The 15995-nt window shown below is 40.4% G+C and overlaps 1 protein-coding gene across 1 annotated transcript in view; it reads right to left on the reverse strand.

Moving 5' to 3' along the window:
• The window catches only part of LOC149271645 (FH1/FH2 domain-containing protein 3-like), a gene marked incomplete at its 5' end in the record, with an annotated part of 193457 nt that overhangs the window by 98997 nt on the left and 78465 nt on the right, over positions 1–15995 (reverse strand). The window lies entirely within an intron of this gene.

Below are 15995 nucleotides of genomic sequence, written 5' to 3' on the forward strand. Positions count from 1 at the left end.
ATACCACAGAATGGTATTGCCTTCAGGTCTTGAAAGGTACTCGCCCCATACCAAGCTTTTGATCTTATTGATGGGCGGGATAGGTACATGTTGTGGCCCGGGGTTTTGCATCTGAAGAGGTAATAACATCTTTGTGAAGGGGAATTTTTATACCTTTTGATTGATTCCATGATTGTCATCCACCCAACCTTACTTTTGGTCTCCCAGATTCTTATTTGTACTGTATGCGATAGTGGAACTGTACATCGCTTTTATCTGTATATGTCGATTTTGTCAACATGTCAGCATGTCTATATGCAACTTTGTTCTTATGTTATATGCTTTGTCTTCTCCGTGTAATAAAGAAGTTTAAAAAAAAACAAAAAACATATGTTTTAAATATATTGTGCATTTTTAACAGTTCTACTTTCTACATTAAATGATGTTTTCAGGTAGCTAAACATTAAGTACTTTTAGCTTTTTCTAGCTCTGTTGTTTTATGTATAGAAGTGTACTGGACTAAGATATGTGCAAATGGGCCCAAAACATTTCTCCTTTCTCTTCTATCTTAAATATGCTATCTCTATCCTCATCCACATTTCTGCGATCAATCAAGGGAGAGGACATCACCGTCATTTTGCTCTAATTTGAACTCAGGGCAATATGGCCACACGTCCAGTGACGTCCTCACTCTAATCTGCTAATCAGGGGAGAGGATGTCACTGGAAATGTCATAATTTTGCTCTATCTTGATCTTGGGGCTATATGGCAGTGCTTGCGGTGACGCGCTCTCCCGCAATTGGAGGATCAGAGCGAGGATGTCACCACAAGCGTCACCTTATTGTCCCGAGTTTAAGTTAGGGAAAAATTACCATGTTTCTCACCCTCTTCCCATGCTGAAAAAGGAAACGGAGAGGAAAAAAAAAAGGTTAGTGATTTAAAAAAATAAATAAATAAAACAATACAATAAATAATAATTTAAAAAGAAAACAATAAAGTGAGCTAAGTGATGTCATTGTGACATCACTGGCATTAATAACATGTTCAAGAGGTCCCTAAGAGGCCCTCTAACCATTTTGGTAAAATAATATATAATAAAATATAGAAAAAATAAATAAATAAAAAAGATAATAATAAAAAGAAAAAAAAAAACCTTACATCCCATTGCCCTAACACAACATCTACCCAGTATACCCCTCCTGCCCCCGTTCACAACCCCCAAACCCGTTAAGCCATAAGCATCAAAATTCTACGATTAATGTACACCTTATAGTATGTTCTCTATAAGTGCTGGGAAGGTATGAAAACTCTATATAAATTAGGTACCGTATTTGCCCGAATATAGGCCGCACTTTTTTCCCCCACTTTAAGTGTTTAAAGTGGGGGGTGCAGCCTATATTTGGGGTCTAGCGCCCGACGCCCGGGACATGCAGTTCAGGGCGCCGGGCAGGCAGCAGGGTTAGGATACAGATCCCCCGCAGCGGTGCAGGGGACCTGCATCCTACTCTCGATAAGGGGGGAGTCCCGGCAAGAGAGATTGTTAAAGCACATCGTGCAGACGTGCCGGCAGCGGAGGTTGTTTACGCTCGCCGGTGAACGTCTGCGCAGTAAGTTTTAACAGTCCTCCTTACCAGTGCAGACTCCCGGAGTCCCAGGTGTCTTGTGGGTCCGGCAGGGGACATCTATTCTACGCAGAACGGTATACCGTGGGAAGAAGTAGTCCCAATGGATCCCCTGTACCCACCTCCCCAAAAACAGAACCATTTCAAAGGCCAGGGCCCATAGTCTGTAGGGAGGAGGCTGGTCCGCAGGCCCCTCCAGGAGCCCAGGGCATGGAGCCTTCCTTGACACGCTACCTTTACAAACACCTGCTCATAAACACATATATACATACACTGCCCTTACACACATCAGTCCGTACACACACACACATATACACATACAATGCCCTTACACATGCCTCTCCATACATACACACAAACATATTCACTGTCTTTACACACGCCTGTCCATACACACACATGTATAAACATTCACTGTCCTCACACACCCCTGCCTTTACACACACCAGCTTACAAAAACACATATACATATATACACATACACTGCACTTGCAACCCTTTCTTCCCATCTCTGGCCTTTCTCATCTTCCATCATCTTCCATCCAGTTGTGGAGCACGAGGTTTGTCATTTCAGACCTCTGCTTCAGTGCTTCCTAATCACTATTCGCCGGCTATTGATTCAGAGCACGGGGGTACGACATCATATCCTGGTGCTCGGCATCAGCTGCCTAGGGAGCACGGAAGCCGAGGTCTGAAGTAAAAGACCCTAATGTTGGGCCGGTTAGAGGGGGGGATTGTGATCTCCCCAACCAGACCTGCTCATCGAGAGCCTGCTGAGTAGGGCTGGTTGGGAGATCTTATACCTGCAGCCCTGAAGACCGGCCCAGGGAGGCGGCCTCTCCTTTCCCTATGGATACGCTACTGTTCTTTATGGGCTTCATGGGGAATTACATTGCTGGCAGCAATGTGATTCACCACGAGGCCCCCAGAACGCGGGGTCTTTAGGTAACCGCTCCGAACGTCCATCTACAGCCACGACGACGAGGAATGAATAAAGAACTCTGGAACTGATTCACGCAAACAGAAGAATAACAGTTGAAGCGGTTGCAGGAAAGCTGAATGTGAGTCTTGGATCTGCCTATTCCCTGATTCATGACAGCCTTAAGTTTAGTAAAGTGTGTGCCAGGTAGGTGCCTAAGCAGCTGACAGAGCAGCATAAGTTTGTAAAGTTGATGTTGACTGTCTTTTGGGAAAAAGTTGGTACGACGTTGGGAAAATTGCATCGCAAAGGAAGGTGACTAAGTAGAAAAGTGATGTAATTTGTTTTAAAATAAATAGAGGTTAAAAAAAGTGTGGAAATGTTTTAAACGTCCCCGTATACACTGTGTGCACAATTATTAGGTGAATATTTTGACCATATCATAATTTTTATGCATATTTTCCAACTCCAAGCTGTATAAATTTGAATGCTTATTGAATTTAAGCATATCAGGTGATGTGTATTTGTGTAATGAGGGAGGGTGTGGCCTAAGGAGATGATCATAAAGGTACACATAATTATTAGGCAGCTACATTTTCTAAAGCAAAATGGGCAGAAAAACTGATTTTGCTGACTCTGAAAGGTAAAAAAAATGAAAAAGTATTTCAGAGGGATGCAGCAATTGCTAAAATATTGGGGCTTGATCACACAGCCATCACGTTTTGTTGCAAATAGTCAACAGACTCGCATTAAACGTGTTGAGAAAAAAAAGACGCAAATTAACTGCCAGAGATTTGAGAAGAATCAAACATGTAGCTACCAGGAACCCATTATCCTCCAGTGTTGTCAAGGCGGGTTAGCACAGGTAATAGAAAAGCCAAATCAGGAACCAAGGAACGAAGTCAGAAGCAAGCCGGGGGACAACGGGTTATTCCAAATCAGAATACTGCTAGCAGGAGTAGAAACAAAAAAGCACCTTCATGTGAAATAAATTGGTTGTGAAATAATGTGGGTGAAAAAATAATAATAATAATAAATATACTCCTACACGTTCTGCAGCTCCCTGGAACAACACACCTCACAAGTGTACAGCAACAGAATATCAGAAAGAGGGGCGCATAAACATGTGGGAAAAAAATAACAACACAATAGCGTAGTACAATCAAATATAGTGATGTGATAAATAATATATTGCACTCACAAAAGTGATAAGTAAAGAAGGCCCATCAGATGGAAGATAATCTTCTTGAAATCTGGAAAGCAAATAAGGAAACCAATGGTGCAGTATCACAAAGCTTATGTTTAATATAAAGAAGCTCGTAAACTCACAAGAATGTTGGCATAACCGATAGTGTTATGCTAAAAGGCACAATGTAAAATGTCCAACAAAAGATAATAATAGTCTCAGTCTCAACGCGTTTCGCCAAACTTCGTTGGCTTCTTCAGGAGAAAATAATAGAATAAAATCCAAATGGATAAAAATAATAATAATAATAACGTCCGTAGCGATACATCCTCTACTTCCGGCTTTTAAAGGTGTCTCATTAACGTCCTCGCGGCTGCTTGCGTTGTAGTCGAGTCATCATGTCATCGCGCGGCGCAGTGTTAGCGCGATCACATTCGCGACATCGGGAATTGCGGCTGTATCCACCCGGTCGCGTACATGGAGATCGCGTCATCGCGTGTATTGACGCGAATACGTACGCATCATCCCGTCGTCCGTACTAGTCTCTGCATCCAATGATGTGTTTAATAAAGTTCATTCAAATGAAGGTAGGGGGATAATCAAATGAATTATATGTTCTTCTCTCCCCACAAATAGGACTCGGACATGTAAAAAGAACAGCCCCCCGGACAAGGGCAAATATAATCAATAAAAATATATATACAACCCAAATATATATGTGTCTAGACTTTTATTAAAAAAATGTGTATATAAATAAATAATGACTATAAGGAAGGAAAAAAGAGGTATCTATAAGAAAAATACCATAAAAAGAATACCATAAAGAGTAATCCCTAGAAGGAAGGAGAAAAAGAAAGAAGGTCTAACATAATGTAGTGAATTGGAAATATAAATAAATATAAATAAGTATAAAAAATAATGAATATATATAAAAAATAATGGATATACATAAAAAAGATATGTAAATATGAGTGTATAATTAAAATAATTAAATAATGAATTAGAAATATATATGTATATAAATATATAGATAATATAATATGTATAAATAGTGTATATATATATATATATAAACAATAGAAAATATATAAAAACTATGTATATGAGTGTATAAATACTGTAATTAAAATATAAATATATGTATGCATATATAAATAATGATAAATGTGTATATATTTAAAAAAGTTATAAATAGAATATATAAATATAAATAATGTAGATAAATATATGTATGTGAATATATGAAATATAATTAAAATGTAAAATATGTAAAATTTATAATTGCATATTTGATTGATAAAAAATGTATATAAAAATATTAAAAAAAAAATAGATAAATAGATAAAATAAAATGTATATGCAATAAATACTATATGTATCCATATAAAAAATATAATAAATATATATAGAAAAAATATAAAAATAGAATGGTAAAAATTAAAATTAAATGAAAGTTAATATATCCAATTCAACATTTAGACCTTCTTTTTTATATGTTTGAAACTTGTATATCCACTCTGTCTCTCTCTTCGCTAAAATTTCTTTTATATCTCCACCTCTCCAATGGGGAGATACTTTGTCTATACCTATCATCTTAAAATCTGAGAGGGAGAATTTTGTGCAATTTACACAGTGTCTAGGGACACTGTGTTTTAGATTTTTGTTTCGAATGCCTCCCAAGTGTTCAAGGCCCCTAATTTTTAGTTCTCTTGACGTGCGGCCTATATATTGTATGCCGCACGTGCACTCTAAAAGATAGATAATGTTCTTAGACTTGCAGTGTATAAACTGGCGAATTTCATATTATTTTTTTGTAATAGTGCATTTAAATTTTTTTATTTTGTGTATGACATATTTTGCAAAATTTACATACTCCGCAACAAAAAAAAACGGGAGGCTTTTGTGATAAAAAATGTGTCTCCTTTTTTATCTCTGGGAGAGCACTGGGGGCCATAATATTCTTTAAATTATTTAATTTTTTATATATAATTTTTGGTTCTTCTGGCAAGTACTTTTGTAGAATATTATCCCCCTGTAAAATTGGCCAGCATTTCTTAATAGCCCGTCTAATTTGCCATGCTCTATCATTGTATTGAGTGCTAAAAGCGAAATGAAAATCTTCATTTCTTTGCGGTTTGTGTTTATTTTGTAACAGGGCGCCCCTTTCTGTATTTTTAACTTGTGAGAAACTTTCTTTTAAAAGTTTCTTAGGGTAATTTCTCTCTTCAAATTTCTCTATCAAATCTTGACTTTGAGAGAGAAAATCTGCTTCTTGGGTGCAATTTCTGCGTATCCTTTAGGTATATTCCTTAACCATTGTGGATGATGACGACTAGAAAAGTCAATATATCCATTTCCATCTGTGGGTTTAAAGAAGGTTTTTGAACCTATTTTCTCATTATCTTTACCAATTAAACTAAGATCTAGAAAAATTAATCTGTTCTTTATTAATATTTGAGGTAAAGGATAAATTATACTCATTTTGATTAATATATGTTATAAATTGTTCTAAACCTTCTACCGGTCCCTTCCAAATAATTAAAACGTCATCAATGTAACGTTTCCAGAGGACCAGATTTGCACCAAAAGGATGATGGGACTCGATGTAACTGGCTTCCCAATCTGCGACATATAGATTCGCATAACTTGGTGCAAATCTGGTCCCCATGGCAGTTCCACTTTTTTGTAAATAAAATTGTTTGTCAAATGAAAAATAATTGTGAGTATAAACCTAATACATCTTAAAATGAATTGATTTTGTAAATTATCCATTTTTTCGTCAGTATTAAGTACCTTTTCAATTGCTTTAATCCCCTGCTCATGGGGGATTACTGTATACGTCTACAGTGGCCCAGATGTAATCTTTGGACCACGTAATATTTTCCACAATTCTTAATATGTGTATAGTATCTTTTACGTAAGATGGAACTGATAAAAAATTATCAATATATTGTGATAAATTGTTAGTGAGAGAGTTTATACCACTTATTATGGGGCGACCGGGAGGATTTTTGGGGTCTTTATGAATCTTGGGTAAAAAATAAAAAATTGCAATTTTTGGAAACTTAATATTTAAAAAATTAAACTCATTTTTATTTAAAATATTATGATTTTTACCTTCCAATAATAAATTATATAACTCATTTTGAAATAATTTTGTTGGATCTCCTACTAATTTTTCATATGTATCTTCGTCATTTAGTAAACGATACGATTCTTTCATGTAATACATTCTGTCTAAAATGACGGTAGCTTCCCCCTTGTCAGCGGCTTTTATCACAATATCTTTATTTTCTTTTAGAGTTTTTAAACTTTCTTGTTCTTTTCTTGTTAAATTATGTTGTCTTTTCTTATCATTATCGAATTTACTAAACTCCCAAAGGAGCATATCCGAAAAGACTTCTAAATGTTCACCCTTACTCTTTTGCGGAAAAAAAGTAGATTTTGGTTTGAAGTTAGTATGGACAAATGTATCTCCTTTATCCATATAGCTTATCACCTCATTATCCTTTTTTAAAAAGAATTTTTTGACAGTCAATTTCCTGATGTATTTTTGTACATCTAGAAATAAATTGAAATTATTAGGTCCCTTATTTGGAGCGAACTTCAAACCTTTATTCAATAAAGATAATTCTGTTGAATTAAGGGGGTGTATTGATAAATTATTTCATTTTTAAATTTTGTACTTTTGTACAAGTTCTAGTGATTTTCCTTTTCCTCTCTGTCCTCTTGATATCTTAGGGTTTTTTTTTTCTTTAATGGAGAGAAGGGTATCTTTGGAAATTCCAATTCGTAATCCCTGCGTGGGTAATACTTTTTGTAAAGGCCTTCTTTTTGGGGATGGCCCCTTGGCCAAAAAAGCCTTATTTTTTTTAATGAGACACCTTTAAAAGCCGGAAGTAGAGGATGTATCGCTACGGACGTTATTATTATTATTATCCATTTGGATTTTATTCTATTATTTTCTCCTGAAGAAGCCAACGAAGTTTGGCGAAACGCGTTGAGACTGAGATTATTATTATCTTTTGTTGGACATTTTACATTGTGCCTTTTAGCATAACACTATCGGTTATGCCAACATTCTTGTGAGTTTACGAGCTTCTTTATATTAAACATAAGCTTTGTGATACTGCACCATTGGTTTCCTTATTTGCTTTCCAGATTTCAAGAAGATTATCTTCCATCTGATGGGCCTTCTTTACTTATCACTTTTGTGAGTGCAATATATTATTTATCACATCACTATATTTGATTGTACTACACTATTGTGTTGTTATTTTTTTTCACATGTTTATGCGCCCCTCTTTCTGATATTCTACTGCTAGCAGGAGAACAGGACCAGATAAAGCACAACGCAAAGGCATCAACTGAGGTGCTGAGCAGGTATTTAAAGACATGGTTAACTTCCAGATAACCTGGCTCAGCTATCTCCAGGGCCGGCCTTAGGGGTGTGCGAGCTGTGTGGCCACACAGGGTGCCATGGCAGCAGGGGCTCCATGCAGCTGTCCCATCACCAAAGCCAGGGCGGCAGGGAGAGTAGGAGAGAAAGGGGCGCCGAGTGGTCGCACATGAAAACGTTTTTAGCAATCGCTCCGCCCCCTTTGTCTCCTCTGCTCCCTACCGCTGCCCTGACTGCGGTGGTGGGAGCTCGAGGCCTTGAATTAGTCAGTATAAATTAATGTGTGGATAAATTGTGTGAATGAATTAGAGAATTAATGAATGTGTGGATGAATGGTGAGAATGAATTGTGAGAATGTATTAATGAATATGTGTAAATGATTTGTGTGACTGGGTGAGAGAATGAATAATTGTGTGAAGGAATTGTATAAATGACAGAGTGAATGAGTGAGTGACTGTATGTGTTTTGTGTGTATCATAGATGTATAAGTGATTTGGGGAAAGGTAAAGATGGCACAAGCAGGGTGTTTATGGGACAAAGGTGGCACAGGGCGGGCTGTTTGAGAACAAAGATGTCTTACGCCGGGCTGTTTGGGGACAAAGTTGTCTTACGCTTGGCTGTTTGGGGACAAATATGGCTCAGGCTGGACTGTAAATTGTGTGTGTAATTGGGTGCTGGCTTTGGGGTGTGCAACCTGTGATCTCTGCCTGTAATTTCTTTTTTTTTATCTATGCCTTTAATGCTGAGTTTATATGTGATTTTCAGTTGATCTACACCTGCAAAGCCGGATTTGTCTGTTATTCTGTCGATCTATATATGATATGCTATGTTTCCAAACATTATTATTATGTATACCTGGCTTTGTATATCTTATTTAGTTGATCTATACCTTCATTGCTGAGTTTACATGTGATCCCCAGTTGATCTATACCAGCAAAGCTGGGTGTGTTATTCTGTTGGACTATACCTGCAATGCTATACACGCAAGTGTTGTTTACATTTGTTGTTTATTTGATCTATACCTGAACTACAGGTAAGAGAGAGAGGTGTGGTTTAGTGAATGAGGGGACAAAGAGACTCTGGGGATGATTATGGGGAGAGGACCTTTCAAAGTCATGGCAGAGTCAGAAGGAGGGAAGACTGCACTGACTCTCATAGTCTTCCCATAATCTGCAGTCAGTGTGGCAAATTTTTTGGTGTGGGAGCAGAGGGAGTGGTTACATGCTAGGGTGCGAGGAGGGAGTGCAAAGGAAATATTTGCATAGGGTCCAATTTTTTTAAATACTTAAAGGAAATTTGTTTTTGTTACAAAGATTGTTTTTTTTTCTTATATTTAATATATTTAAGGTACATTATTGTGACCAGTGTTTCCAGTTATATATTATTGTACATAATATAATCTCTAATTAAAACTAGTTGTTTGTTACAAGATTTTTTTTCCTTTTTTGTCGAGGGGGGCACCAGAGAAGTAGTCCGCAAAGGGCGCCTAAACACCTAAGGCTGGCTCTTGCTGTCTCAAATAATTAAGCTGGTGCTCCTGAGATGGAAGGGTGGCCACTAGTGGCTGCAGGTAGGCATGGCAATGTACAAGATAGCAACCCAAAATTAGGCGCGCATGTACATATGTGGGAAAAAAATAAACAATAATAGTGCAATAATGTAAGATTCAAAGTGCTGTATGTGCGTGTATTATATGCACTCACAAAATTACAGATGGTCAAGGCTCTTCAGAATAAAATTCTTTCTTTATTTCTTCTTATTACTAAAAAAATTGATAAAAAGAGAACGGCCAATAGTGCAATATGTTCCTGTGGTTGTTATAGGAAAAAAAATGCACTTACAAGATGGTAGATATTTTCAGGCACTTCAACTGAAAGTCCGAAGTTTAAAATCAATGAAGTCCAAAACAGTAAATAGTCCTCGTAGGTAGTCCTCAACGCGTTTCGCCTATCGGCTTCCTCAGGAGAACAGTTTCTTTCCGAAAATTTCATGATGTTCGTGGGTGTAGAACGTCTATTTATGTATTTTGTGTCCGTGTTCCGTGTTCCGTCTTTACTTCCGGGTTTGACGTCAGCGCGCTGTTCCCGTCGTTGCCCGGCAACCGTGACGTTTCGATGGTCCATCCCTCCTGTGTCTACGGCGTCTCCATGCGTCTCCTAGCAATAGGGACGCTGCATATCTCCTGTTGCTAGGAGACGCATGGAGACGCCGTAGACACAGGAGGGATGGACCATCGAAACGTCACGGTTGCCGGGCAACGACGGGAACAGCGCGCTGACGTCAAACCCGGAAGTAAAGACGGAACACGGAACACGGACACAAAATACATAAATAGACGTTCTACACCCACGAACATCATGAAATTTTCGGAAAGAAACTGTTCTCCTGAGGAAGCCGATAGGCGAAACGCGTTGAGGACTTCCTACGAGGACTATTTACTGTTTTGGACTTCATTGATTTTAAACTTCGGACTTTCAGTTGAAGTGCCTGAAAATATCTACCATCTTGTAAGTGCATTTTTTTTCCTATAACAACCACAGGAATATATTGCACTATTGGCCGTTCTCTTTTTATCAATTTTTTTAGTAATAAGAAGAAATAAAGAAAGAATTTTATTCTGAAGAGCCTTGACCATCTGTAATTTTGTGAGTGCATATAATACACGCACATACAGCACTTTGAATCTTACATTATTGCACTATTATTGTTTATTTTTTTCCCACATATGTACATGCGCGCCTAATTTTGGGTTGCTTTCTGTTGAACACTAAGAGGAGTGTTATTGCGGGCTGCAGCAGTACAGTGAGGAAGTACCTTTTTAATATTTTACTTTCACGTTTCACTATCTGGTGTTTATCTCTTTACCTTTTGGCGTTACAATGTACAAGATAGACAGGGTCCAGACAGGCAGGGTGAAAACCTCACACCACCTCTCTGAACAGTGTCTGGGAGGCTGAGATTGCTGCTGTACAAAAAGTTGATCATCAACAGATCAAGAAACTGACAGACTCCATGAATGGAAGGCTTATGACTGTTATTGAAGGGTGGCTGTACGTCACTGTTTATTTGTAAATTTTGAGTTGTTTGTTTAGTATTCTCACTTTAACAGAAGAAAATAAACACATACAATGGAAAATTTAGAGATTATAATAGCCTTGGTGCATATATAATCTAAATTTTAATATAGACAGGAGGCGAATAATTTGCATAACATACCACCAATAGCAGCAAAGAGACAAACATCAAAATCAAAATATATAACCAATCAACGTAACACAGGGACTATAAAGCCTGAAGACAGCCACTCCTCCTCCTCTTCTTTGATGCAGAGCCAACGTGAAGAACAAATACGAACAGGAGGTTATAACAGGAACCAAACGAACCGGCTATTTCCGACGGGTGGAACCAAAGTTGGAGCAATCCGCGGCCAAACTCCGAATGGCAAAGGAGCCTGCAATTAGTTCCAAACAATTCATGTGCAATTGTCTCTCCTCCGCTGACTATCTACCATCGGTCACTCCGGAAAGTCTGGACACCCCACAACAGTAAAAGCTAGCTTCAGATTCCAGGACTAAGTTGGGAAGGGAGATGAAGATAGCTCGACCATTCCATGCCTCCATGTATTAAAGCCACCCCATGAGCTTTAGCCTCACCTCCATCGAGAGAGTGATCTGTTGATCATAGGATGGAAACCTGCAAAGGTGGGTCGATGAAGAGCTTGGTAGTAGAGCAGAGAAGGCACGATTGCTTGGATGGACGAAGAGAAAAGGCCCACGATGCGAGCTAGAATCCGAAGTGGAATTGTCTTGGAGCATAGCACCCATAGAACTCCTTCTTGATCGCCTGGGTCTGATAGAAAGCCATGGCAGATTTCATCAGCTTGGTAAAGCGTCAAAGGGCGGAGCTCCAAAGGGAAGGCAGGTAAAGAATTGAAGAAACCGGCGGTGATCCTGGTGGACAGGGACTGCGAGATAGGCGTCCTTGAGATCCAGACGTAAGCCAGTCGCCCTCTTGTAGCAGATCTCTGAGAAGATGGATGCCTTCCATCTAAAGTGACGGCAGATGACAAAGATGTTGAGGTTTCTGAGATTCATAACGGGTCAAGATTTCCCTGACTTCTTGCGAACCAGGAAGATGTTGCTGACAAAGTGAGAAGGACCCATGACATGGGTTCTATGGCGACCTTCGGCAGCTGGACCCATCTCCTTTCTCCCAAGATCCATAAGGCAAGGGTCTTGGCTCATGAGAGCAGCCTGGCGTCACTCGGTTTTTTGACATATATGTCACCCTCGTGGGGTCAAACTTGTGGGTCTTAAGACCTTGTGTGGCAGCCTAGGACCTGGGCATTCTGCCCGAAGTTTATTCCGGACCTCCCTCTCCACTGGTTTCTGGATCTATTTGACCAGGGAGTTTGAAAACTGGTCGGGTGGAGTCCCCTCGCCCGAGCATGGATGCCCACAGCATTTGAATGTGCCTGTGTGTGGGGTGGATTAGCTCAAAGACCCTTCCACCTCTCTCTCTGCAGTATGTGTTCTCAAGGGAGTGCATCTGAGATAACAGAAGTTATGTTATAGTCACTCTGTGACAGGGCCAGGTGAACTGTCAAATATTTTGATATGAAGTTTAGCCGGGTCATAGAACACTTTTGTGTCCATTTCCTGATACCGTGACCCGGTAATATCTTATATTGTTTTATTGTGTAACCGGCCCAGAGACTGAATGTGTCTGCAGCTCCGGCCTTCAAAGAGACAATCCTGTAACTTGGCTGGGGCTCTTAATCAGCCAGCACAGCTCTGTTTGCCCAGACGGCACCCGCATTACAGGGGGGATAACACAGGTGGGGGAAACCCATTGTATTCCTTAATCCCCTCACCTGATACTTTCCCTGTATACTGATGGGATGTGTGATGGGATGTGGTTGATGGGATTGGGGGTTGGGTTCGGTGCACATTGAATGGAGATTGTATATAAATTCTGTGTGTTTGTAATAAAGAGAATTCTGTTTTAACCTCAAAGCATGAAGTCCTGTCTCATGATTGAGGGAAGTGCTGGTCTATGACTGCTTTCTTCGGACAGCCACAGCGTGTCCGCTTACTGGGAGAGGGAAGGAGCTGACGGGCGGATGTGTCCAGTCTGGGGCACAGGTCGATCCATCACAGTCCGGATTGCCCGAATCTAGGTCAGAGTCAGGAGAATCGCCTCGCCACTCGTCTAGGAGTGTGTTGTAGGCGTCTGGAGCCTTGTCTTCCTCAGATGAGGAACCATGGATATCCCCACTGAGCTCTGGGGTGGAGCCAACGGGAGTGCGTATCGCATGTTGCTTCCCTTTAGAGGTGCCAACATAATGCCCTTACGCGGGTGTTTGCTCACTGAGCCCTCTGGATCAATATCTGAATAGGGAGTGTCACCCTGAAGAGCCCTGGGAGGTCGACGGGGGATGGAAAAGTAAAAGGCAATTGCTTAAGAGAGAGAAGGAACCTAATGGGGATCCAGCACCATGAGGGAGGAGGGCAGAGAAGAGGAGGGCAGAGAGCAAGGGAAGCTGCTCATTGCTACAGACAGGTAAGGAAAAACCTGTTAGAGAAAAAATAAAAGGGAAAATAAAGCGAGAGACGCACAAGAAGAGGGTTTTAGGGCTTAAAGGGAGGGCCCAGGGAGCAGAGATAGGGAAGAATAGGGAACAAATAGAGGTGATATAATTGCAATAATAATATCAGCAAAATAAAGATAATAACAAAAATCTATAATAGAAACAATCAATATAGGAAAATTGAATGGATAGCTGATCTGACCTGTTGGTGGTAGCAGCAAAGAAGAGGAGGAGGAGTATCTGTTTTCAGGCTTTATAGTCCCTGTATTATGTTGATTGGTTATATATTTAGATTTTCATGTTTGTCTCTTTGCTGCTATGGGTGGTAGAGTAAAGATGTTATGCAAATTATGAAGCCTCCTGTCTTGCTATAAAATTATTGTTTTTCATTTAGTTGCATGATAATGCTTCACACTAATAGTTGCCAAATAATTGTGCACACATAGATATTCTCCTAAGAAAACCAAAACCTCACTTTTACTTTCTTAAGTATTCAGGTTTAAGGTTTCTTAACATTTTGGTTTGACGGAGAGCACTGTAGTAAAATAACTCCTCAAAAATAAAACTTACCTAATAATTGTGGACACAGTGTGTGTGTGTATATATATATATATATATATATATATATATATATATATATATATATATATAGTCCAAAATTAATAATTGCACACCAATCACCACTTTTTTAGCCCGGTGCCAAGTAGCTGCCACAGCAAATCATAAAACATCCAAAAATAGTTACTGGCACTCCAGGGACTTCTTTAAATAATCACTCGAGAAACTACAGTTTTCTAATCAACGTTTCAGTCTGTTTATTAGACTTTCATCAGGATGTCCTATATGCCATGCTGCAGCCGGAAGGAGGTGGAGTTGGCAGCGGGGGTTTGTCTGCGTCCATCGCGCATACCTTCCCGGGCTGTCAGAGATCAGAGTTCCCCGCACCGGTGCGGGGAACTCTGATCTCTGACAGTCGGGGAAGGTATCCGCGACGGACGCAGACAACCCCCGCTGCTAGCCACACCTCCTTCCGGATCGCGTAGACGTCAACCCGCGGCAATACAGCAGGAAGCACCGGTAAGTGTGTGTGTGGGGGGGGGAGATAGGAGGATCCAGGTCCCCTGCAGCGGCGTGGGGGATCTGGATCTTAGTCTCATAATCAGACCTCTATTTGAGGTCTGATTAGAAGACGACCCCGATTAGAAGACGAGGGGTATTTTTCAGAGCATTTGCTCTGAAAAAACCTTGTCTTATAATCGAGCAAATACGGTATATACCGTATTGGCTCGGATATAGGCCGCACCCGAATATAGGCCGCACCCTAAAAGTTAGGTGCTTTTTTAAAGAAAAAATTTTTTTTAGTAAAAAAAAAAAACACTTAGTGGAACAGATATGTTGCCACTCTGCCCCCACGAGAAATGCTGCCATTCTATCCCCCCCTGAGATATGCACTCTGCCCCCGAGATGTGCCCCCCCCGAGATATGCTGCCACTCTATCCCCCCCCCTTAGATATGCTGCCACTCTGCCCCCAAGAGGTCCCCCCCTAGACTTACCGGTGCAGACTCCCCGGGTTCTTGCAGGGCTGGCGGGGGACAGCTACCTAGTATGCATATTTAACTTCCGGTGCTGGCACTTCCGCAGTGGGAAGTGCCGGCAAGGAAGATTGTTAGAATACATCGCGCAGACGTTCAACGGCTGCGGCGATGCAAGCGTTAACAACCTCTCGCTAGCTGCTAGCACGATGTGCTTTAACAATCTCCCTTGCCGGGACTCCCCCCGTGGGAATTCCCGGCAAGGGAGATTGTTAAAGCACATCGTGCAGACGTGCACAATGCGCTTAGACAACCTCCCGTGCTGGCATTCCCCCCATTGAAAGTGCTGGCAGGGGAGGCTGTCTGAGCGTATCGGAGAGTAGGATGCAGGTCCCCTGCACCGCTGTGGGGGATCTGTATCCCGGGCGTCGGGCGCTAGACCCCGAATATAGGCCACACCCCCACTTTAAAGACTTAAAGTGGGGGGAAAAAGTGCGGCCTATATTCGAGCCAATACGGTATATATATATATATATATATATATATATATATATATATATATATATATATATATACACACACACACACACACAAGGGATCCATGTATGAAGTGGATATAGAGGCAAAAGGTTGACCTTATTTGCATGTACCTACCCAGAATCCCTTTTGGTTGTGACAGCACCATGAGAGGGAAAAAACAAGCCTTCTGGCTTCTCCGGTGTCTGTAGATAAGTGTTTAATAATGCTTCTACTACCCCCTTAATTTT

Source organism: Sceloporus occidentalis, unplaced genomic scaffold (genome assembly GCF_023333645.1).
Source record: "Sceloporus occidentalis isolate IW3139 unplaced genomic scaffold, rSceOcc1.0.p SCAF_478, whole genome shotgun sequence".
NCBI classification, from domain to species: Eukaryota; Metazoa; Chordata; class Lepidosauria; order Squamata; family Phrynosomatidae; genus Sceloporus; species Sceloporus occidentalis.